Source organism: Pristiophorus japonicus, chromosome 21, assembly GCF_044704955.1.
Source record: "Pristiophorus japonicus isolate sPriJap1 chromosome 21, sPriJap1.hap1, whole genome shotgun sequence".
Lineage (NCBI taxonomy): Eukaryota > Metazoa > Chordata > Chondrichthyes > Pristiophoridae > Pristiophorus > Pristiophorus japonicus.
In genome coordinates this window covers 68,401,239-68,426,406 of record NC_091997.1, presented here as the reverse complement: position 1 = coordinate 68,426,406, position 25,168 = coordinate 68,401,239, and the positions used below count along the sequence as shown (strand labels likewise).

The following is a 25,168-nucleotide window of genomic DNA, read 5'->3' as shown; positions in this document are numbered from 1 at the left end:
ATATAAAAATAAAATTGTAACTAATGGAAATCTGAAACAAAAACAGAAAATGCTTGAATTATACAGTAGACCTGTCAAGCCCAGATGCTCAAAGACTTGCTGTGCCGTTCCACTGTATCCTATTTTTTTTAACTGGTCAGTCAGCTCGCAGCTGTTTTTGTAGGATCTAGCGGTGTACAAAGTGGCTGCACATTCACCTCAGCAACAACAGTGACTGCACTTTAAAGTAATTTATTTCATGTGTAACAATTTGCAGTATTTCTGAGAGAAGTGATAAGATAGTATACAAATGCAAATTCTTTGTTTTCATCTCGGCAACATTCTACAGCCAGTCGGGTTGTGAATGGAAACACATTCGGCAGAAAATAAGCCATAGGTGAGGGCTTCAAGTGGCCCCCAAGCCATTTTACTGAGTACCATTGTGGTAGAGAAAGTTAGACAATGTTGTAATCGGGACATCGGTGCTTTTCAACTGAAGGTGATTATTTTAAAGGTTTAATTATTCATAAGCATGAAACGTGTGTACAGGAAGCCATACCAATGCACAGGTCCATGGCAGTAAAGTGGGACAAAGGTGATGACTAAGTGATGTAAAGAAATTGTCTTCAAATGATCTATAATGAAAAGCACAGAGAACAAGATGCAGTGATTCTACAGAACCTACAAGGGAGCAAGCTATCTTAGATCTGGTCCTGTGTAATGAGACAGGAAAAATAAACGATCTCCGAGTAAAAGATCCTCTTGGAATGAGTGATCACAGTCTGGTTGAATTTGTAATACACATTGAGGGTGAGGAAGTTGTGTCAGAAACGAGCGTACTATGCTTAAACAAAGGGGACTACAGTGGGATGAGGGCAGAGTTGGCTAAAGTAGACTGGAAACACAGACTAAACGGTGGCACAATTGAGGAACAGTGCAGGACTTTTAAGGAGCTCTTTCATAGTGTGCAACAAAAATATATTCCAGTGAAAAAGAAGGGTAGTAAGAGAAGGGATAACCAGCCGTGGATAACCAAGGAAATAAAGGAGAGTATCAAATTAAAGACCAATGCGTATAAGGTGGCCAAGGTTAGTGGGAAGATTGGGAAAATTTTAAACAACAGCAAAGAATGACTAAAAAAGCAATAAAGAAAGGAAAGATAGATTACAAAGGTAAACTTGCTCAAAACATAAAAACAGATAGTAAAAGCTTTCACAGATATATAAAACGGAAAAGAGTGACTAAAGTAAATGTTGGTCCCTTAAAAAGATGAGAAGGGGGATTTAATAATGGGAAATGTGGAAATGGCTGAGACCTTAAACAATTATTTTGCTTCGGTCTTTATAGTGGAAGACACAAAAACCATGCCAAAAATTGCTGGTCACAGGAATGTGGGAAGGTAGGACCTTGAGACAATCACTATCACTAGCGGGGTAGTGCTGGACAAGCTAATGGGACTCAAGGTAGACAAGTCCCCTGGTCCTGATGAAATGCATCCCAGGGTATTAAAAGAGATGGCGGAAGTTATAGCAGATGCATTCGTTATAATCTACCAAAATTCTCTCTGGACTCTGGGGAGGTACCAGCGGATTGGAAAGCAGCTAATGTAACGTCTCTATTTAAAAAAGGGGGCAGACAAAAGGCAGGTAACTATAGGCCGGTTAGTTTAACATCTGTAGTGGGGAAAATGCTTGAAGCTATCATTAAGGAAGAAATAGCGGGACATCTAGATAGGAATAGTGCAATCAAGCAGACGCAGCATGGATTCATGAAGGGGAAATCATGTTTAACTAATTTACTGGAATTCTTTGAGGATATAACGAGCATGGTGGATAGAGGTGTACCGATGGATGTGGTGTATTTAGATTTCCAAAAGGCATTCGATAAGGTGCCACACAAAAGGTTACTGCAGAAGATAGAGGTACGCAGAGTCAGAGGAAATGTATTAGCATGGATCGAGAATTGGCTGGCTAACAGAAAGCAGAGAGTTGGGATAAATGGGTCCTTTTCGGGTTGGAAATCGGTGGTTAGTGGTGTGCCACAGGGATTGGTGCTGGGACCACAACTGGTTACAATATACATAGATGACCTGGAAGAGGGGACAGAGTGCAGTGTAACAAAATTTGCAGCTGACACAAAGATTAGTGGGAAAGCGGGTTGTGTAGAAGACACAGAGAGGCTGCAAAGAGATTTGGATAGGCTAAGCAAATGGGCTAAGGTTTGGCAGATGGAATACAATGTTGGAAAGTGTGAGGTCATCCACCTTGGGGGAAAAAAAACAGTAAAAGGGAATATTATTTGAATGGGGAGAAATTACAACATGCTGCGATGCAGAGGGACGTGGGGATCCTTCTGCATGAATCCCAAAAAGTTAGTTTGCAGGTGTAGCAGGTAACCAGGAAGGCGAATGGAATGTTGGCCTTCATTGCAAGAGGAATGGAGTACAAAAGCAGGAAGGTCCTGCTGCAACTGTATAGGGTATTGGTGAGGCCGCACCTGGAGTAATGCGTGCAGTTTTGGTCACCTTACTTAAGGAAGGATATACTGGCTTTGGAGGGGGTACAGAGACGATTCACTAGGCTGATTCCAGAGATGAGGGGGTTACCTTATGATGATAGATTGAGTAGACTAGGTCTTTACTCCTTGGAGTTCAGAAGGATGAGGGGTGATCTTATAGAAACATTTAAAATAATGAAAGGGATAGACAAGATAGAGGCAGAGAGGTTGTTTCCACTGGTTGGGGAGACTAGAACTAGGGGGCACAGCCTCAAAATACGGGGGAGCCAATTTAAAACCGAGTTGAGAAGGAATTTCTTCTCCCAGAGGGTTGTGAATCTGTGGAATTCTCTGCCCAAGGAAGCAGTTGAGGCTAGCTCATTGAATGTTTTCAAGTCAAAGATAGATAGATTTTTAACCAATAAGGGAATTAAGGGTTACGGGGAGCGGGCGGGTAAGTGGAGCTGAGTCCACGGCCAAATCAGCCATGATCTTGTTGAATGGCGGAGCAGGCTCGAGGGGCTAGATGGCCTACTCCTGTTCCTAATTCTTATGTTCATATGTTCGTGCTCATTAGACACCTGCAATTTGGAATAATTTGATAAATGCAGAATGAAATCAGCAAAAGAGTTGGATGATGAGTCGAGGAGACCATTGATGTGGAAAGAGAACCAGAACCCTTGGAAATCCTTGAGTTGATGGAAAAAATATTACTTACTTTCAGTTCTTAGTTTCTTCAGTTGTCATCTTGACTCAGTTGAAGCTAGGTGCATCCTCAGTGGACCATTGCTTTAAACTTGAAAGTTCTGTTATTGATGGCTGCATTTGGTTTGAATTTGGCAGCGGTGAGTGGAATAATATTTTGCCTTAGCTTCCCCACCTAATGTAAATGCCCACTCCTGATTGCTAGCCAGTGATCCCTGCTGGAAAATGCATGTTTATAGACATCAGATAAATTGTTTGCTGATACTTCACTACTAAAATTGTGTGTGGGACACTAGTGGATGAATACTTGTTTTTCCTAAAAATAAAATGGTTAATTCCTCCAGGAGAGGATGGAGGATAAGGACCCCCCCCTTTTTTTTTATTACATTAGAGACTTCTAATCAAGTGTTTACAGTCCTTTAAGCAAAGGCATATTTCCTTTTGGGTTGGGGGTGGGGGTAAAACACTCGGCTTGAAGCAAACCAGGACCAGAGATCAGCAAGAAACAGCTTAGTTCTCTGGATTCTCTGCCATTGCATCGTGTGAATGGCCAGTGTTACTATCTATCCTATTGATCAACAAGGCTTTAGACTAACATCTTCTAAAGATATGAGATCTCGCATGTCAAATTTAGGAGCTGGTGTTATGAAATTTCTTCAGTTTAATGAAAATGTTTCTTTAAATCTGTGATGGAAATAACTTGTCGAGCACATCCTGACTTTGTAACTGCTCTACCAAGTTAATATTAGACCATGAAAGTTAACGGTCTTACTCCCGATATGTCAAACCCATCTTGGACTTGTGAATATTTTACCTAAAATAGTCTCCGCATTCTGTCAGTTTATGGTGTTAATATTTCTTCTATTATCTCAATCCTTGGAGATTAAACTCATTTCATTGGATGGATGTTTTTAAACCTGCAGCACAACTATACTAATGAGTCTGAAGTTTTATGTAAATCTGGACGGATTTATCTGTTTCATTTGGCGATAAAACTTTGGTTAACCAATCAAAAAGGAATTTATTGATGAGTGGTTTGTGGAACATACATCTTTATGAATTGGCAGCTTGACAACTGCTAGATGAAGTGAAAACTTATTCCACTCACGTATGGATACATTGACTCATTTGACATTGGCCCAGTCATGTAGAATAATCTTCACACCTTTACTTAACACTATTTTAAGGACTTGTTTCTAAAAGCAGACGTTCTTCGTGTCCTTAAATACGCCTCAATATCAAGTCACAATTAGACGACTCCATTTTTTTTAGCATTGTTAATGTATACAGTATTCTTAAGACACGTGGAAGGAGAGTTATCCAATGGATAAGAAAACAAAAATACTTGAACATGTGTCTTTGGCAAACTCTATGCATGAGCAATAATCTGTACTGGATTGCTGTTAATCAGTTTATGTGATTCCAAAATTGAACTTGAGTTTTTCTGTGTAGTGTAGCCGCCCAATTATTGTGCTTTCTGCCAATATTGCAGAATACATTTTGTGTAAGTAAATGAGTATAACCTTTACAGAGCTTTGAGAATCTCATTACAACATCTCTTTTCCGATTGGAATTATGATTTCAGTAGAAATGTACAAAATGGCAAAGTTAAATATTTTTTAGGCAGGCTCACTTAATTATTTATGTCGGTGTTAAGCTACACTTAATGGAAGGAACTTTTAATGCTTTGGGCATCCAGAAAGCTACTGTATGATAAATTATATTTTGTTGTACGCATGAGGGACATGGACTTCTCTATCAATTCCCTTACTGTTCCCCAAAATTGCCGCCTTTTTGAATCCATTAGCGAAAACACAATGAAAGCTCTCTCAATCCTTAGACTCCTGCATTTCCAGCACTCAATAATTGCAGTTATATTTAGAAGAGTTCTGTGCCACTTTGAAGTCTGCGACTGGTTAAAGTTCAAGGATTAGCATCAGCCTGGAATACAAGCTTGTTTATCAATATCAATTGTAGGAATGCTGTTTAAATATCTAGTCTGTGTAGTCCCAAAATACTCTGAAAGCTACAGTGGCATTTTCTCTATTATGCTCTTGTGCTTCCCCTCAAGTCTTCAAGGAGCAAGGTATCCAATTCAGTTTTATGATTTTGTTTTAATGAACTGCTGCGGTATAGTGCCGTGGGTGTGTATGCCCTAAATCTCACCCAAGTAGCAATTGTTCAGCTAACTCAGTCAGCATAGGCCAGGGAGTTTACTTATCTGTATATCTCAGTTATTCAATGGATGCATTTGCTGTGCCATGGGGAGTTCCAAGGATGTTTGTTGCATCTTTCTTGTTTTGTATAACCTACAGAATACATTATTCATCCATTGTAAAATGTCTTTGTACTTTATAACTTGTAAAGAAAATGTAAAGCTTGTGCAGCTAACATAGTGAGGGCATTTTGCAAGATGGAGAGCACTTCAGTGTTTTGAGCACTCCCAGATTGTGCATAAAAGCCACAAGTAATAGGATTTGTTAGATTGTTGTTTAATAGACTGGACATCATCTCTTTTTTTTTCAAATTGGAAAAAATAATATACTGAGGCAGAAGCTCTCTTTGGTTATGATTCTTTGCAAACACCCTGTGCTGGAAGTTTATGTTACTGGATGGATATTGTGCTGTGCAGCAACTTTAAAGCTTGTAATTGGATCCTGTAATTCTGTTGTGCTGCAGGCTCAAAGTACAGAACAAGCAAAGCAAAGTTGGCATTCAGCATTATTTTTTTGATTTGGTTTTAAGGAAGCATGCAAAGGCAGTCCTGGAAAAGTGATCCATTAGATTCTGCTTGTTGTTCACCCAGAAATAATGGGATATTGGCATGCTTACATCAAAGATGAGAAAACTTGTCAGGAGAAAACGTGTCTGGACTTCAGCATCCATCAGTAGTTGCTATATTTGGTTCAAGTGCTGTATCTTCTGACTTGTGATTCTAATTGGTTATCATCATCATCATCATCATAGGCAGTCCCTCGGGATCGAGGGAGACTTGCTTCCACTCTTAAAATGAGTCCTTAGGTGGCTGAACAGTCCAATACGAGAGCCACAGTCCCTGTCACAGGTGGGACAGATAGTCGTTAAGGGAAAGGGTGGTGGGACTGGTTTGCCGCATGCTCTTCCCTTTGCCCGTGCTTGATTTCTGCATGCTCTTGGCGATGAGACTTGAGGTGCTCAGCACCCTCCCGGATGCACTTCCTCCACTTCAGGCGGTCTTTGGCCAGGGACTCCCAGGTGTCAGTGGGGATATTGCACTTTTTCAGGGAGGCTTTGAGGGTGTCCCTGTAATATTTCCTCTGCCCACCTTTGGTTATATTGGTTATATTCAATACATTACTCTCAATCTCCAAAAGGAAGGGGTTTTGTACATGTCAATTTTACGTAGTACAAATGCCCCAAGGCCCCTCATAGGAGCTGTTCTCAAACAAAATTTGACACTGGGCCACATGGGAAGATGTTGGGATAGGTAACTAAAAGCTTGGCAAAAGATTTAGAGGGGAGCAGTGCAAACTGGCTCAGTGGGTAGCACTCTTTGCCTTGAGTCAGAAGTATGTGGATTGAAGTCCCACTTGAGCACAAAAATCTAGGCTGACAATCCAATGCAGTAAAGAGGGAAAGATGCATTGTCGGAGGGGCAGAGCTGAGGGAGCGCTGCATTGTCGGAGGGGCAGTGCTGAGGGAGCGCTGCATTGTCGGAGGGGCAGAGCTGAGGGAGCGCTGCATTGTCGGAGGGGCAGTGCTGAGGGAGCGCTGCATTGTCGGAGGGGCAGTGCTGAGGGAGCTCTGCACTGTCGAAGGGGCAGTACTGAGGAAGCGCTGCACTGTCGGAGGTGCCGTCTTTCGGATAAGACTGAGCCCCTTCTGCCCTCTAAGATGGCCGTAAAAGATTCCACAGCACTATTTTGAAGGAGAGCAGGAGAGTTAACCTGATGAATATTTATCCCTCAATCAACATCAGCGAAATAGTTCATCTCGTCATTGTCACATTGCTGTTTTTGGGAGCTTGCTGAGTGGAAATTGGCTGCCGTGTTTCCCACATTACAATAGTGACTACACTTCAAAAGTTCTTTATTGGCTGGCAAGTGCTTTGGAACAGCCTGAGGTCGTGAAAGACGCTATATAAATGCAAGTCATTTTTTGTTCTTGAGGTGCACTTCATAATGTAAACCAGATAACCTAAATTAAACTGCCATTGTAGACCCACAGAAATGTGGGTCTCGGAATGTGGCATTGGATTATAGTAGCTGGTTTTAATGAGGCTAAATTGAGGGAGCTTGTAATTTGTGTTTGGACTCTGGGTCTCCAAAGCAATGATACAGGAACTGGCTCACTGACATGGAATGTAAAATGGAAAAATGAAGTCTCCCCGAAAAAAATCAAATATTCCATAAATATCAAACTACCTTTAGCTCAGCTTTAAAAAAAGAACAAAGTTGCATTTATGTAGAGCCTTTCATGGCCATGTGATGTCCTTCAGCACTTTACAACTAATGATGTATTTTGGAAGTGTAGTCACTGTTGTAAAGTAAGAAAACGCGGCAGCTAATTTGTGCACGAGCTCCCACAAACAGCAATGAGATAATGACCAGATAATCTGCTTTAGTGGTGTTGGCGAGGGATACATTTTAGCCATGACACCGGCTCCCCTGCTCTTCTTTGAATAATGCCATGGGATAATTTATGTCCACCTGAGAGGGCAGATGGGATCTCGGTTTAACAATTCATCTAAAAGAGGGCACCTCTGACAGTGCAGCGCCTCAGTACTGCATCGAGGTGTTGGCCAAGATTATGTGCTCAATCATCTAGAATTTTAGAATTTGGCTTTGCATGCTGGTGTTTTGTTATGCTGTTGAGGTGTGTAAAATGTTTTTTTGAAGGTGAATTTTCGAAAAGTTCAGAGCACATCAAAGTCTGACCAAGCAAATTAGGAGTCGTCTACCCACATTTTGTAGCTTCCCTTTCCATCCTGGACATCACTGGCAGTTCAATTTGCTGCTTTTTTTGATATTTTGCCCTGCAAGTTGCTGGAAGTGTGAGATGGAAACAGGACATCTGGGATTTGAGTGAGTGGGGAAAATTTTGGAATCACTTATTAAAGATGTAATAGTGCATTTGGAAAGCAGTGACAGGATCGGTCCAAGTCAGCATGGATTTATGAAAGCTTGACAAATCTAGAATTTTTTTGAGGATTTAACTAGGACAAGGGAGAACCAGTGGATGTGGTGTACTTGGACTTTCAAAAGGCTTTTGACAAGGTCCCACATAAGAGATTAGTGTGCAAAAGTAAAACACATGGTATTGGGGGTAATGTATTGATGTGGATAGAGAACTGGTTGGCAGACAGGAAGCAGAGGGTCGGGATAAACGGATCCTTCTCAGAATGGCAGGCAGTGAATAGTGGGGTTACTGCAAGGTTCAGTACTGGGACCCCAGCTTTTTACAATCTACATTAATGATTTAGACCAAGGAATTGAATGTATTATCTCCAAGTTTGCAGATGACACTAAGCTGGGTGGCATTGTGAGCTGTGAGGAGGATGCTAAGAGGCTGCAGGGTGACTTGGACAGGTTAGGTGAGTGGGCGAATGCATGGCAGATGCAGTATAATATAGATAAATGTGAGGTTATCCACTTGGGTGGCAAAAACAGGAAGGCAGAATATTATCTGAATGGTGACAGATTAGGAAAAGGGGAGGTGTAACGAGTCCTGGGTGTCATGGTACATCAGTCATTGAAAGTTGACATGCAGGTACAGCAGGCGGTGAAGAAGGCAAATAGCATGTTGGCCTTCATAGCGTGAGGATTTGAGTATAGGAGCAGGGAGGTCTTACTGCAGTTGTACAGGGCCTTGGTGAGGCCACACCTTGAATATTGTGTGCAATTTTGGTCTCCTAATCTGGAGAGAAAGCAGGAATGGGGTACTGAAGTTGCATGATCAGCCATGATCATATTGAATGGTGGTGCAGACTCGAAGGGCCGAATGGCCCACTCCTGCATCTATTTTCTATGTTTCAATGTTTCTATGAACAGGATAAGGAGCTGTGCATCTCCTTAACCAATCAGATTGAAGGATTGTGAAATTAACAGCACAAGGACCGAGAAGGAAGTGCAAATTAGAATGGTGAATTCAATGTCAAATCAGGTACAGACATAGAAATAAAGGGAAAGATTGCATTGACTGAAAGAAAAAGAGACAAAGAAAATGTTTTGAAAATGTTAATTTTAATTTTTAAAATAAAATCTCCAACAATTAAATCCTGAAGGAATGAACCCCCACATTTGTAATAGTTAATTTTCAGTGCCAGAGAGATTGAATAGCAGTAATTAATACTTATCATGTCTTTAAAAGGGTACTTTTAACTTGAATTGACAAACTTTCTGTGGTGATTTTACTTCATACATCATGCCTACCGTGCAAGTGCAGGAACTTTATGCCGCTCAGTGCATTAAATTGGGGAGCCAGTCGGCAAGATGCCGTTTTTGCAAAGGTAAAGCTGGAGTGATACATCTCCGTTATCAATTTCCGTCTCTAATTGTGCATCTGCCCTCACCTGAAGTTTCTGTAGCGGTGTTAGCCTTGCCATTATTTTGACGCCAAATTTTGGATATTGATTTCCCTGTTGGGCCTAGATTGTGAATGTCAGCACACTATTCTAGCATGTGGGGGAAGATATTCACAGCCAAGCCTAATCCTGTCCTCAACCAATATTCACATGCAAGCAGTTTTCAACAAGGGTCACTGAATAGCAATCAACAGCAGAAACCGTGGCTGATTCACTCCTCCCCAAAGAAAATGGTCATGAGTCGATCTGTAGCACCCTTATTACCACTGTGGTTGAGATAATCTTAACTTGGACCAAGGATTTAACCCAAGACCTTCTGATCTGTATGATACAATTACTCTCTGTCTTTGCCAACAGAGAGCTATTGAGAGCTTTTCATTTTTAGATGCTCAATTTGAAATTCAAAGTTTGGTTTTTGTACTGCACTAAAATGTATTTTGCAGTGGAATAATAGTTTTTATATTAAGTGCGCCATTCGATAAAATGGGCCCAATTTTGGCCATGACTTGCATCAATTTTTTTGGAGTAAGTTTTTCCTGGCGTAAGTTTAAAAAAAAATGCCATTTTCCCCCCAAAATTTGCTCCAGAGTAAGTCAGTTAGGTACGATTTTTTTTTTAGTGTTTTTTTCCCCCAAAAAGGGGCATGCCCAGACACTAATGCCAGTTTTGGCCATTTATGCCACTTTGGCCAGCAAAAACTTACTCCAAATCCACTTAGGTTAGTGTATGTGGCCAGCTCTGAAAAACATTGCTGGCCGTTAAGAATTCGGCGCAGGTTAGTACATTTAAAGCACCAAGACTTACAAAGCACCAAAATAAGCATTCAATAACAAATAAAAAATACAAGGAAGCTGAGAAGACCTGCACCAAGACTTACAAAGCACTAAACAAACCACAAAAAGTAATAAGCAATCAATTAATAACAAAGGAAAAATAGAAGCCCTACCTTTATGAATCAAGTTTTTTTTTAAAGCTCCCCCTCCCCACCCCACCCCCCGCAATCAAAACTTTCAAGAACAACCATCAATAAATAAAAAATAAAACTGAAATCCTACCGCCGGCCGGCCCGTGCGGGAGGCCACTCGGCCGGGGATAGGGTGCGTCGAAGATCGGGGCGTCCCTTCGGCCGAGGATAGGGGCTGCGAGCATCGGGTTTCTATGTCCTGCTCACAGCCCGCAGGACACGCTGGGAGGGCAGGAGTATGCGCGCAGACTTCACTGCGCATGCGCACAGCTGCCGGCAGTGCTTTCTGCACTGGCCTGTTGCTCCGCCCCCCCCCCCCCACTTCACTAGCTAAGCCACGCTGGGACACCGGAGACTTGGCAGAGCGGGCAGGATGGGGCCCTTTTTTTGGCGCCGTTTCCAACGCGCAAAGTTGGCGCATTTAAGGTAAGTGTACTGAAAAAAGGGGTTGGGGAAAATTGGGCCCATCATGTGATACACTTTAGTTACAGTTTGTTTCCTAGGTTGTTCTGGATGTTTTTAAACTAAAACTTTCCTGGTCAACAAGGAAAGGCAGTTTTCTGTTGATTTGTACATGTTTTGTTTGATTTTCTGACACCCATTCTATTGTTTTGAACTTTTTTTTGCAACATTGCCTATTGAGTTTGGTAACTGAAGAGACAGTTCTTTTCCTGTAGGAAGTGTTACATTAAACTAAACACAGTTGCATTGTTTTTATTAATATGCCAATCTTCCTTAAAGGAATTGAATGAGAGAAATCCTAGACATTTTTTCTGCATAATATAACCCATAATCAATTTTTTTTTAAAAGAGTACAGAATGGGAGTGAGGAATACTGTTTTTGTGACAAACTTTGGAAATGCTGAGTTGGGACACTAAACATTTGATTATTTTTTTCATTTTATCCCATGAGAATTGCAGCTGGCTAAAATGTAACAGTTGTGTTTGTGATTTTTAAATCCTATCTCTTTCTACCCCCGCCCCCCCCCCCCAAAAAACCAATTGTCTTTCCTTATTTCTCCCCCACTGAAGCAGTGACTTGGCTGTATTATCGATCTATAATATGACATCCTTCCAGTACCTTGCCCAAGTAGCTATTCATTTCATATTCACAGCTGAGTCTGATCCAATTAGCGTCCGAGATCTGATCACGTGCAATTTCTGGCCGCTGTCACCGGATAATAATCAGAAGCAGCAATTTTCTGGCTGACCTTTTGTAGATGTACTACGTCGACGGTGAAGAGTCGATTGGGGCCAGAAAACTGAAATGCATCAAAAGTGTCAGAAAAGTTGTAGATGGGTAGGGATTGGTCAAGGAGAAAAATAGAATGGAGACGAGAGGAAAATAAGTTCAGTTGTTCTGAAACATCAGGGAGCTTGGATTGGATTTTTAGCTGTTAGCTTGTCAAGAAGATTGATGTCTTGCACAGGTCCAATTTCTGGAGTAAGGCGGAAAGGGATTCACTTACTACTTTTCTCATTAGTTTACCTTTCTCCATTTCTCTCTGGGAGTTGCCTACTACTTTGGACTCGGTTCTATTAATATTTTGTGCCAGTTTTCCAATTTTCTCTTCTGAAAATATTGACTCTCTGCTCTCAACATTGACTTGATTCTCCAACCTCCTCTTTGTGAGCACGATTTCTCACTTGGAGTTCAGAATTTTGGAATTGCTCCGATAGTTCCACATGTACCAGCTGCCTGTCAGGTTCTTTCTTGAGTGGCTAATCTTCATACATCAGCGTAGATAATACATTTCAGCAAGCTATTCATCCTTGGAGGGCATCACAGTTATTCTTGATTATACTCTCACTTGTAAGTCCTGAAACACAGACTTTTCCAATATTGCTCACTGACTTTTTTTAACCCCTTAGCTTAGATGTCTGAAACCAATTTTAGTGCCCCAGCTGAGTTTAACTAAGTGAGCACAGAATGAGTTGTACCTGAGGGCTTCTGCTCCAAAGTCTAGTACTGCACTAGCCAGTGGCAAACCCATACTTCATTTTTGCTGCAATTCCTGAATGAAGTATTGTGATAACATTATCAATTTATTTTACTCCAAGTATTGTTACTTAAATAATTGCAATGACAATGCAGTATGTTGCGGTCATAGATTAATAAAATAAGTGAAGCCTGTTGTGCAGTATGCCATTAACTGAATTAATTATTTTATTAATTACAGTTTTTATTAATGTCTAATTACAGTTTTTATTAATGTCTTATTACAGTTTTGCTTCTTAAAGAAAAACGTGCTTACTTCCTGACCAGTCCCTTCCTGCACCTAATGCCTCCGGTTATAAGACTCAGCACTTCCATGTTTTCTTTCTATCCTGTGAATTTCTATGCACTGGGAAAATGACGCACTGTAGGTCGCCACACCTGCATTGCTCAAGAATAGGAGTAGTGCAGAGATGATGAATTAACATCCTTTTGACCGTGACCTTTTTGGGAGAGAAAGGAAATACTAATTGCCTACTTTTATTTGTGTCATTGGGAATTGTGCAGGATAATTAATCATTGCGGAGGTGCATTTTTTAATTGTTGCACATGCATAACTTTCAGTATGTAAAATTCAAATCTTAATTCTAAACATTAAGATAAATTTCCAATACAATATTTATATTATGGTAACTAACAGCTGATAGTACAGTACTGTAATTTTTGATTATACTATGTGCTACCTTTGTTTGCAAAATGGAACACAGTACAACATTGTAAATCAACAAATATTTGATTTAATATTTCCTTTTTTAATAAGTGTTCTCCCTCCTCTTTCCCACTTCCTCTCATGAAGGCATTGACCCTTTGCAATGGGTCTGGGTGCTCTCTTGTACCTCACCCAAATGGTCATTATTTATTTGTGATCATTGACTTTGAGTCTTAAAGGAGTATTAAACCGCTGGGTGCATCATAACAAACCTAATCTGGTCCTTGCTCAATGTCTTGTATATGTGCAATTGGAACTGCTGTCACTAGATAGCATTCAGGCACAGGAATGCTGTTTTTTCTATTTCCTTCCCCAGTGCAGGGGAATGGATGCCACATACAGCACTTGTATATAATGCTAGCTCTGGGTGAAATCCTGCAGATCAAGCCAGGGATGTTTCTGGTTTGCAATAGGTCAGCAGCTCACCGGATAAACTTGCTAAGTCAATGGGGAGCACCAATAATATTTTCAAACACGAGTTGCATTTCACACCTTGAAGACAAGTCTGCTAACTATACTACCAAATGTGAAATATCACAGTAGAATAAAATGGGCACTCCAAGCATTCATGCATTATGGGTCAGTTGTGTTGAAATGAAACTGCTCTTTGATGGTAGTATCTTCAATGGAAAAACTTAAAGTCCTCAGTCCTCAAAGGCTCCTTTGTCGGATCCTCTTTTTTCCAAGAACATCCCCTCAGAAGAGTCACCTTCACTAGCTTCAAAGTCCAATTCAGTTATATCCGGTAGTTTCTTTATGACCAAGTCTTTCTAATTCCCTTGGATTAGTTTGTTGAGTGTCTAACCACTTGCATGCTTCATCTATGGCGGCCCTCCTCATTTTGCCACTTGCAGTGAAATTATACAAGCCTCCAAACAATTAAATTTCGGCAACTTTAAGGCAGAAACTTTGAATGCCATACTAAATGGCCTGAGAAGCTTGGTTAGGCCTCTAGATATCACAGCTGGCCAAGATTGTTCACTTGTATGGGAAATTGTAAGAATGCATCTGCATCCTACTGCTCAGTGGTACAATACTGGTATTGTTGGAGCACCAACATGTTGCTGTGTAGAACATTAGTTTTAATAAGTGACTGATTGTAATGTGTTTAGCACTATTGGAACTTTTGGTCATTTAGCTTAGGGCTTTACTTCTAAGTTTGTGTTGTGTAAGTTATAGAACAGAAACTTAAAAGGAAAAAGAACCAACTGTCATGCAATACATTTTAAAATCAGGGAAACTTAACTGTTAGCAAAACCAATTATTAGAGAAAAGGATTTAATTCTTTAGATCTGCATTCTGGAAATGGACTTAAATCCTATTAAACTAGTTTCTGGAGCTTTTATTAAAGTAGAGACCAAAAGACTACTTATAAACTAAAAAGTACATGTTTTTCTATACAAAAGCAGTGGTCTATTCACAGTCACTAGGCTTTAATGGTGTACGTGAACAGTGTGCACATTTAATATTGCTCCATTTAAGCAGCGAACCCAAATATAAAACTAAACTGTGTTTATCTAGGTGCAATCTTTCAGCAAGTCCCACTATTTGACAGGTTGAATTTCTCGAATTGTAAAACTTGGATTTATTATGTTACAAAATGTGTTGATTGAGTACCTAGCCTAAAGGGAGACAGGAGCATGGTCTCAGGAACATGGTCCAGACTTGGTGTTTTGAAGTCCGTGCCAGAAAATTGGATAATGCCCCAATCTTCTTAATTCCCAATCTGAGCCATGTTATTCAGGGAAGCAGTGCCAAATATATCGGTCTACAATACTATTATTGGGACAAGAGAGCTAATTTCAGTAATATAAATGTGGAGAGCAGGTGCATGAATGTGGTTCTTCAATCCAAACTACATTTACAAGTGGATGAGAAGGGTGCCATGTAAAAGGAGGTATGAATAATTACCAGGAAATGTTTAAGTACTATTTCATGCATATGTAGCTTTATAAAGTTTAAATTAGTTTGACACTGTAATAGTTTCCTTATCTTCTGAGGTCTCCAAAAGTATGTTAAATATTTATGACCTGGGGAGCAAAGTTGCAACCTGTATAAACCTGTCTGGATAACGATGAGCATTTCAAAACAATGGAAACCTTTTGGATGAAAACTTTCTTCCCATTAAAAGTTTTTGCTGTTGACTAATGGGATGGGTTTGTAGAATTGTAAATAATTGGGCAGCCAAGACAGTAAAAAATTCCTGCTTGAATACAATAGCTTTCATTCAAACCCTTAACAGTGGAAGTGCATCTCACCAAATAGTTTTCTAATCCTGAATGCAATAAAGGGAGATTCCTGTATGCCTATCTTGAACTCTTGGGTCACATTTAAGGTGGGGCTTCTGGCGCTGTGGAATTCCTCATTTTACAATGCAGGGTGGATTCCACAGTCCTGCTGGCAACAATAAAAATTCTCATGTAACTCTTTAAAAGCAGGCTATTTCTTCTCCAGTACCTACGTAATGTCCTACTCATAGGCAGTCCCTCGAAGTGAGGATGACTTCCTTCCATGCCAAAAAGGGATGAGTTCACAGGTGTTTCAATGAAGAACCTAATATTCCAGATCCTGAACTACATCGTGAAGGGTGGAAGATGCCTGTGCGTGGATTTTTTTAACGTGTGGTGGCCGTTGCACACCAGCCACCACACGGGCTTGACAGAGCGAGGTTTTGGTCCAGTGGCAAGGATTACCCAAGACTAACTGGAGATCTGCTCTGCTGCACAGACCGAGCGCGCGCGCACATTGCAGTGTGGGCTGCCCGTGCTGCCCCTGGGCCCCAGATTCACGCCTCTCTTGGGCCCTGGTCACTTCCCTCTACGGACTCTTGCCGCTTCTTCGCCCCTCCTGCTGTGCCTGCCCGCACTGCGATCAGCGACCTGGCTTCGTAGCCGTCGCCCTCCTGCAGCAGCACGCGCTGCTCCCTGCAGTGGTATGCCACCGCACACTGCTCCCTCCAAAGGCCCCGGCCTGCTGATGGTTTTGCAGGCCGGGACCGTGCCGATTTCCGGGCTGGGCCGGGCCGCCTCATGCTGCTCACTTCAATGGCCCCGGCCTGCTGATGGTCTTGCAGGCTGGGACCGTACCGATTTCCAGGCCGGGCTGCTGCACACTGCTCCCTCCAGTGGCCTGTATAGGAGGGATGAGCTTTTGCCCCCCCCCACCCCATGTTTACATTGCTGCTCTGGCTCTGCTTGTTCAGAGGCTCCAGGAGAAAACACTTGAGTAGCTCATTGTGCCTTTGGAGACAATACTACTGCTTCATTGACTTGCATAGTGCTGCTGAATTTAGATCTGTTGGCAGCAGTGGTAAACAGTAAAGGCAAAATAGGTAATTCTTAGTTACTGTATTTTAGAGTTTACTTCTTTGCAGAAGTAGCCTGAGAGCAGACATTTTGACACATAGCAGCTAGTTTTAAATTAATCAGTCGTCCTGGTTAACCCTTGCCACTGGATAAAGGCCTAGCTCCGTCAAGCCCGTGTGGTGGCTGATGTGCAACGGTCACCACACGTTTTTAAAAAAAAATCCACGCACAGGCATCTTCCACCCCTTCAATTGGAGTTCAGGACTGGAACATCGGGCCTTCATTGAAACATCTGTGAACTTTTGTGAAAGCAAGCCGTACTTATTCGAGGGACCGCCTATGATGATGATGAGTTTTAAATTACATAGAATTACGTAGAATTTACAACAGGAAAACAGGCCATTCTGCCTAAAGGTGTTTATGCCCCACACAAGACTCCTCCCACCAAAATGAAGATCTTATTGGACTCAAGTCATTTAGAACCAGGTTGGTGTGATGTGAACAGCATTATGCATTTTGTTGCAGGGATAAAAGTTGTAAACTATTTTGCACATGTCACACATTCTTCTCTCTGCCTCCCACCTCTCTAAATCCTGAACTTACTAATGAAAAGAGTAAATTTATAGTCATTCGGTGTCTTCAATGGCCCAACATAGAACTAGAAACATCTAGAGTACTCATTTGTAAATGATGAAGAAAACTAAATGAAATTGTGAAACTTTGTTCTCAGATGCTTGCAAATTCCTGTCTGGCCAGTCACAAAGCCTTTTATAAAGTGTATTCTCTCCTAAAATTTAAACATTCAATTGCCCTGATTTTTGTGTAAACTATAAGTTGTCCGCCTTTCTTAAATATTGTCATTATTTAAGGGTGACAATTTAGAAGAGATTGCCCTGGAGTGATTCTTCCTTTAATTTGTGTTCCCTCCTGTGGATAGTGAGTGGCCTTCATTCAACATTACCCCAGTGCAGTATGACTTCGATTAGGACTTTGACTTATTGGGTATCATGTGCATACCACTGCATGGCTCAGTGTCTACCCTTATCTGTAGATTGATCAGAAGAACACATCTTGTGGTGCAAGATCTACTGTATAGATATCTTTTAGGTACCAAGCCTTTCAGAAATTCATAATAAATCAAAGGAACTGAGTCTCATCTACAGTAACAACAGTTGTGTTTTCAGGCTCGTTTGGGCATATTTGGACATGTGTTGACTTGCGTGCTTCACATTTTTAAACCTGAATGTTCCCCATTCTGAGTGGCAAGCAGGATTCAGGCTCAAGTTCCAAGGCTGCCAATAGTATTTGTTGTGCACAACGCAAACTGATTTGTTTATCAACAATGCACTATCCATTATCCTAAGATATTGTGCAGTAGGAATAAAGACAGCCAGGCAGCAGCTCTCGTGGAGACAGTATTGTTGGCGTTGCTGTAGGGCCAGATTTGCTACAGTCACTCATGCAAGCCTTCCAAAAGGCAAGTAGGATTTCAGATCCTACATAGCTGAATCACTCCTCGCATCTGGAAAGCCTCAACCTTTTAAGATTTTCAGCACCAAATAGATGAACTTCCTCCATTGGAGCTGTGGCCGCAATTGGAACCTAATGAAATGTAATATTTTAGCTATCTCGTCATGCCGTCAAACATAACCAGATCATGGACTTTAAATCTAGTTTACTGAGTCTGTGAGGCAGATAATTAGGCTTATCACATTTCCCATGCACCTGAAATAGGCAGTATATCAAGTTCTCTGAAGCCAAAATGATCACTGGCAAAGTTAAATAAGTAATGGGATAAATGAACAATTACCTTGCAAAATGAATTATACACTGACCATTTTAAACGGAATCAGAAAGGTTGAAAGTTAATCCATGCTTCTCTGTGGAAATTAGAGATCCCTCTAGTGACAGGAAGCTAGTAGTGCAGAATTTAAATTTGGTCCCCAGGTGTTAACAGAGTGAGATAACTCGGGAGTCTTGATCCCCAAAAAAGTAGCATTCCGGGTTCATATCTTGGTAATTAATTTGGTGTCGGTGACTAATGATAAGGGATATACATTTCAATACAATTTTTTTGGTCAAATTTCATGATCTTTGGGCCAACAGGAAAGGTAGATTTTGTGCAGCAAGCAAACCTCAACTTGCTGCCCAAAATCAGAAGGAAAATGCAAATTATGCATATATGTACGCATACATAAACTTGTGAGCATACACAACTGGTTTAGCTATCCATCACCATCCTGTCTGATTTACATCAAACACTATCGAGTCTTGCTATCCTGCCAAATCCGGCTCACTACTCCAGGCTCATCCTGGAGAGCAAAGATTCTACTTGATTACTCCACTCCCAACCAACTCCTTAAACCGCTCTCTACTGCCACCCTCCCTTTCAACAGGCACTTTAAGAATTTCCTGCAGTTAAACATTGGTAAAACCGAAGACATTGGGGTCAAGTTTCGGCCGCCCGCTAGAAAGGCGCACATCGGAGAGGCCCGCCTAATTTAGAGAACAAAAATTGTGCCGAATACTTACCTCGCGATTCTCATAGCTGTAGGCCCAATTCCACCTCGGCGCTGCACAGCAGGAGCTGCTGGGGGCGGAGCTACAGCCATGCACCTTAAACAGTGCCGACAGCTACGCGCATGCGCAGTGGAGGCTGCGCGCGTGCACAGTAGCTGCCGGCGTCCTGTCTCAGGGGCGACGATCCTATCCCAGGCCGAAGGGACGTTGCCCCTATCCCCGGCCGAGTGGTCTGCGCATTTTACCTCGGCGGCGGGGCCCGACCGCCCGGCCTCTCGCTGGGGGCGGGCCCTGCCCGAAGAACTCCTGGCAGCCGGCATCGTTGTTGTCGTTGGGCCCCGCCCGAAGAGACGTCGGCAGCCTGGCATCGGCTGCATGCGGGCCCCGCCCAAAGTCCTTGGCGGGGCCTGGCTTCCTCGATATCGACGGGGCCCGACCACCCTGCAACTCGCTGGGGCGAGCCCTGCCCAAAGAGTCGACGGCGTTGGCATCTTCTTCTCTTTCCCCCCCCCCCCCCCGCCCCCATCTTCTAATCTTCCCCCCCCCATCTTTTTCTCTTCCCCCCCCCCATCATCTTCTCTTCCCCCCCCATCATCTTCTCTTACCCCCCCCATCATCTTCTCTTCCTTCCCCCCCATCTTCTTCTCTTCCCCCCCCCCATCTTCTTCTCTTCCTTCCCCCCCATCTTCTTCTCTTCCTTCCCCCCCCATCTTCTTCTCTTCCTTCCCCCCCATCTTCTTCTCTTCCTTCCCCCCCATCTTCTTCTCTTCCTTCCACCCCATCTTCTTCTCTTCCTTCCCCCCATCTTCTTCTCTTCCTTCCCCCCCATCTTCTCCTCTTCCCCCGCCCCCATCTTCTTCTCTTCCCCCGCCCCCATCTTCTTCTCTTCCCCCGCCCCCATCTTCTTCTCTTCCCCCGCCCCCATCTTCTTCTCTTCCCCCGCCCCCATCTTCTTCTCTTCCCCCGCCCCCATCTTCTTCTCTTCCCCCGCCCCCATCTTCTTCTCTTCCCCCGCCCCCATCTTCTTCTCTTCCCCCGCCCCCATCTTCTTCTCTTCCCCCGCCCCCATCTTCTTCTCTTCCCCCGCCCCCATCTTCTTCTCTTCCCCGCCCCCATCTTCTTCTCTTCCCCGCCCCCATCTCCTTCTCTTCCCCCGCCCCCATCTCCTTCTCTTCCCCCGCCCCCATCTCCTTCTCTTCCCCCGCCCCCATCTCCTTCTCTTCCCCCGCCCCCATCTCCTTCTCTTCCCCCGCCCCCATCTCCTTCTCTTCCCCCGCCCCCATCTCCTTCTCTTTCCCCGCCCCCATCTCCTTCTCTTTCCCCGCCCCCATCTCCTTCTCTTCCCCCGCCCCCATCTCCTTCTCTTCCCCCGCCCCCATCTCCTTCTCTTCCCCCGCCCCCATCTCCTTCTCTTCCCCCGCCCCCATCTCCTTCTCTTCCCCCGCCCCCATCTCCTTCTCTTCCCCCGCCCCCATCTCCTTCTCTTCCCCCGCCCCCATCTCCTTCTCTTCCCCCGCCCCCATCTCCTTCTCTTCCCCCGCCCCCATCTCCTTCTCTTCCCCCGCCCCCCATCTTCTTCTCTTCCCCCGCCCCCATCTTCTTCTCTTCCCCCGCCCCCATCTTCTTCTCTTCCCCCGCCCCCATCTTCTTCTCTTCCCCCGCCCCCATCTTCTTCTCTTCCCCCGCACCCATCTTCTTCTCTTCCCCCGCACCCATCTTCTTCTCTTCCCCCGCACCCATCTTCTTCTCTTCCCCCGCACCCATCTTCTTCTCTTCCCCCGCACCCATCTTCTTCTCTTCCCCCGCCCCCCATCTTCTTCTCTTCCCCCGCCCCCATCTTCTTCTCTTCCCCCGCCCCCATCTTCTTCTCTTCCCCCGCCCCCATCTTCTTCTCTTCCCCCGCCCCCCATCTTCTTCTCTTCCCCCGCCCCCCATCTTCTTCTCTTCCCCCGCCCCCCATCTTCTTCTCTTCCCCCGCCCCCCATCTTCTTCTCTTCCCCCGCCCCCCATCTTCTTCTCTTCCCCCGCCCCCCATCATCTTCTCTTCCCCCGCCCCCCATCATCTTCTCTTCCCCCGCCCCCCATCATCTTCTCTTCCCCCGCCCCCCATCATCTTCTCTTCCCCCGCCCCCCATCTTCTTCTCTTCCCCCGCCCCCCATCTTCTTCTCTCCCCCCGCCCCCCATCTTCTTCTCTTCCCCCGCCCCCCCATCTTCTTCTCTTCTTCCGCCCCCCCATCTTCTTCTCTTCCCCCGCCCCCCATCTTCTTCTCTTCCCCCGCCCCCCCATCTTCTTTTCCCTGGTGCTGCAGTAGGTGAGTAGAAATATTTTTTTATGTATTGAGTGATTTAAAAAAATATATATTTTTTAAATTTATTTGGATTGATTTATTGGTTTATTTATTGATTTATTTATCATTTATTATTGATGATGGCTCTTTATTTGTAAAAGTAAAGTGTTTAATGTTTGTAAATGCCCCGCCCCCCCATCTCTCGTTTCTTACACCTGATTTTCTAAGTGTAGGCAAGGTTTTTCTGAGCATACAAAAATCTACATTTACCCCATTCTAAGTTAGTTTGGAGTAAGCCTTTGCTGCCTAAACTTGCAAAACAGGCATAAGTGGCCGGACACGTCCCCTTTTGGAAAAAAAATCTGTTCTAAAATGAAACTGTTCTAACTCACTAGAAACTAAAGGCCGAGAATTGCAATTTCTAAGATGCTCCATTCTAAACTAGTTGCTCCAAAAAAATAGGAGCAATTCAGACCGAAACTTAACCCCATTGTCTTTGGTGCCCACCTCAAAACCAATACCCTTGTCACTGATTCCCTCCCTGTACCTGTCTCAGGTTGAACCAAACTCTTTACATCCTAAACGTCCTGTTTGACTCCAAGCTGAGCATCTGACCCAAATCTGTCTCCGTTACAAAGACTGCCTACGTCCATCTCGTAATATTGCTTCCCTCTGTCCCCACCTCAGCCCATCTGCTGCTGAAAACCTCTGCCATTCCTTTTTCATCTTCCGACTATTCTAATGCTCTCCTGGCTGGCCTCACATTGCCCCCCTCCATAAATTTCAGCATATCCGAACCTCTGCTGAACGTATCCTCACCTGCACCACGTCCTGCTCATCCATTGCTTGTCTGCCGACCTACATTGGCTCTCAGAAGCCAAACGCCTCAAACTTAAAATTCTCACTCTCCATGGCCTCCCCGCTCCCCATATCTAACCTTCTCCAGCTATTCAACATTCTGAGAATTTTGCGAGAATTCCTCGACACTACCCACTTGTCCATCTCCCATTCCCCTTTGAGTTGTCTTTCTGTTTTAGGCGCTCTATAAATGCAAGTTACTGTTTTGACAATCAGATGCATCTGTTCTCGCTGTGGAATCGGTTGGGCATTCAGTGGTGTGTTTTCATGTAATAATTTCACAAGACCTCGCTGATCACACAATGCATGCAGCCTGTGCAGACCCTAAGAAATGTACAGTCCTATTGCCGAGTTGGTTGATCAAAGGTAGGGGCAAACCTGATCCACCTTTTGTCTGGAGTCCAGAAATGTACACGCGCAGGTTACTGATTAACTGCCAGGAGTGAAGCACCTCGCCAATAAATTTCCTATTTTTTCTCTCACCCCACCCAACTGCTAAGACCCGCTAACTTAGTACAGCCCAAGGATTGGACCTAGGGCTATGTTACAGACATGTGGTATATTTTTATCCACTGAACTATTAGGAGAACGTAAGTAATTGTTTCGTAAACAGAACATAGTTATGACACGAAATGATAGATTTGAATGAAGGTAACCACTTGCCTACAAAGATCGTTTAAATCCTTAACTGGTCTTTATAAATCTTTTTTTCTGTATGCTGAGAAAGATTAAAGTCTCCTTAAACATGCAATGAAATTGGAATTTTTTTTTAACAGATTTCTTTTTGGACTGTAGGTTGTGATTTGAAAAATATTCTATAGAATCTATCTAAGTATCTGAGATAATAGGGCTTGTTTCTTTTCTCCCCTTTCCTGTTCCTGTGAAGTCTGCTGAGCATGTTGATGGCGTTTGAAGTTGTTTTCTTCCGAAGCCTGCAGAGAGGTGGGGGAGGGGAGCCTGGGAAAATCAACTGAGGAAAGTTTTTGACATGAAGAAAGCAAGGAGGTTGAATAATTGAATGTGTGTGAAGAAGCAAAGACATGCAGTAAAAGAATTAACAGAGAAATCTAGAAACTATGGATACAAACTAAGTGAAATAAAATATCATTTGGTTGGTAGAAGTGAAGTGAAAAGAGACATTTAAAAAAAAAAACGCTGAGGTCATTTTCTTAAAAAGACATTTCAGGCGAGGCAGGCATGCGACCTACAGTGCGACCCATCTCTTGTTACATACTACTTTTAAATTTGTGTTCGGAACATTTTATGAAACACAGTCTAGATGCCCTCTGTGCTGCTCATGGGGGAAAAAATGAAACAAAAATTAATGTAAACAATACAGAAAACTAAACTGACAGAGCTGTGCACGTGGTAGATTGATGAAGATTATGATTACAGGGTTGATGATGAATAATCCCAGGACAGAGCTTGTCATATAGAGTATTTACAGTTTCAATTGAATGTGAAGTTACTTTACCGGTAAGTGGAACACTAATGGACTGTCAGTGCCTTGTTTTCCGTAAGTTCAGAAATGTTAGTATTGTGTCAAAAAACACAAGAGGGAACTATTAATTTTGTGATAAATTTTGGTGAATAGGCTTCTTTATGTGCCTTTTAAAGATGGGCAATGACTTGTACTTCGATTTATTATGTATTTAAAAAAAAATGTAACTAAGGAGATCAAACTTAGTATCTATATGACTGCTTCACATTCTACGAGACTGAGGAGTATGTACCCATCAGAAAAATGTGATAGTTGGAAGTTCTGTTTCATTCTTAGATTAGTGCTGACTGCAGTGCATAAGTTTGTTTGGCGGTGGGGTTCATATAGCTACTTATTTAGAAATTATACAAAAATATTTGTGTTGTGTGTGTGTATTAATGTTATGGCAGTATGTAGATGTATTCAGCAATTGTGGTTAAGAAGGATGTAGGATAAGCTCGTTCTAGCTCTGATTTTATTTTATTTTCCTTTCTCCTCACCAGTGGAGACATTTTCAGCCTTGCATCAGAACTTGTCGACAGTAACAAAGCTGGATTGGGAGCACAGCATTGTGCAAACTCAAACTGATATTCAGCCAATCTTGTGCCACATTGGTAACGTTATACAGCCATTTGTTAAGTAGTTGCTATGACTAGGAATGTGCGTGTTTATTCAATGCTTTTCTTTTAAATTGGAAAACACTATTCTACTGCACAACTTGGGCATGACATAACTTTAAAAAAAAATCATATCATACTGTAACATGCAACAGGACTTGTGGAAGAAAACTTGCTTTGAAATGTTTGGTGCTCATAGTTTTAGAAACACTGACGAAACTTTGAAAACAGGCGTAAGTGGTCGGACACGCCCCCTTTTGAAAAAAAAATCTGTTCCAAAGTGAAACTGTTCTAACTGACTAGAACTGGAGCAAACTAAATGTGGAGAATTCCGATTTCTAAGATACTCCGTTCTACACCAGTTGCTCCTAAAAATCAGGAGCAAATCATGTGGAAACTTGGGGCCATAGAAACATAGAAAATAGGTGCAGGAGTAGGTCATTCGGCCCTTCGAGCCTGCACCACCATTGAATAAGATCATGGCTGATCATTCACCTCAGTGCCCCTTTCCTGCTTTCTCTCCATACCCCTTGATCCCTTGAGCAGTAAGGGCCATATCGAACTCCCTCTTGAATATATCCAGTGAACTGGCATCAACAACTCTCTGCGGTAAGGAATTCCACAGGTTAACAACTCTCTGAGTGAAGAAGTTTCTCCTCATCTCAGTCCTTTTTTTTTTGTTTTCCAT

The 25,168-nt window shown here is 42.9% G+C and overlaps 1 protein-coding gene across 13 annotated transcripts in view; it reads left to right on the top strand.

Annotated features, from left to right (window-relative positions):
- Positions 1-25,168, top strand: part of peak1 (pseudopodium-enriched atypical kinase 1) — a 196,472-nt gene that overhangs the window by 12,862 nt on the left and 158,442 nt on the right. For 6 of the 13 annotated variants that reach the window (XM_070864991.1, XM_070864995.1, XM_070864997.1 and 3 more), the window contains exons 1-2: positions 23,659-23,859; positions 24,367-24,477. The exons of 4 other annotated variants lie outside the window; for them this stretch is intronic. The gene's annotated coding sequence lies outside the window, so the exon portion shown is untranslated. Of the gene's footprint in view, positions 1-23,658; positions 23,860-24,366; positions 24,478-25,168 lie in introns of those variants that run through there. 3 more of the 13 variants (XM_070864993.1, XM_070864990.1, XM_070864989.1) reach the window with 2 other exon arrangements.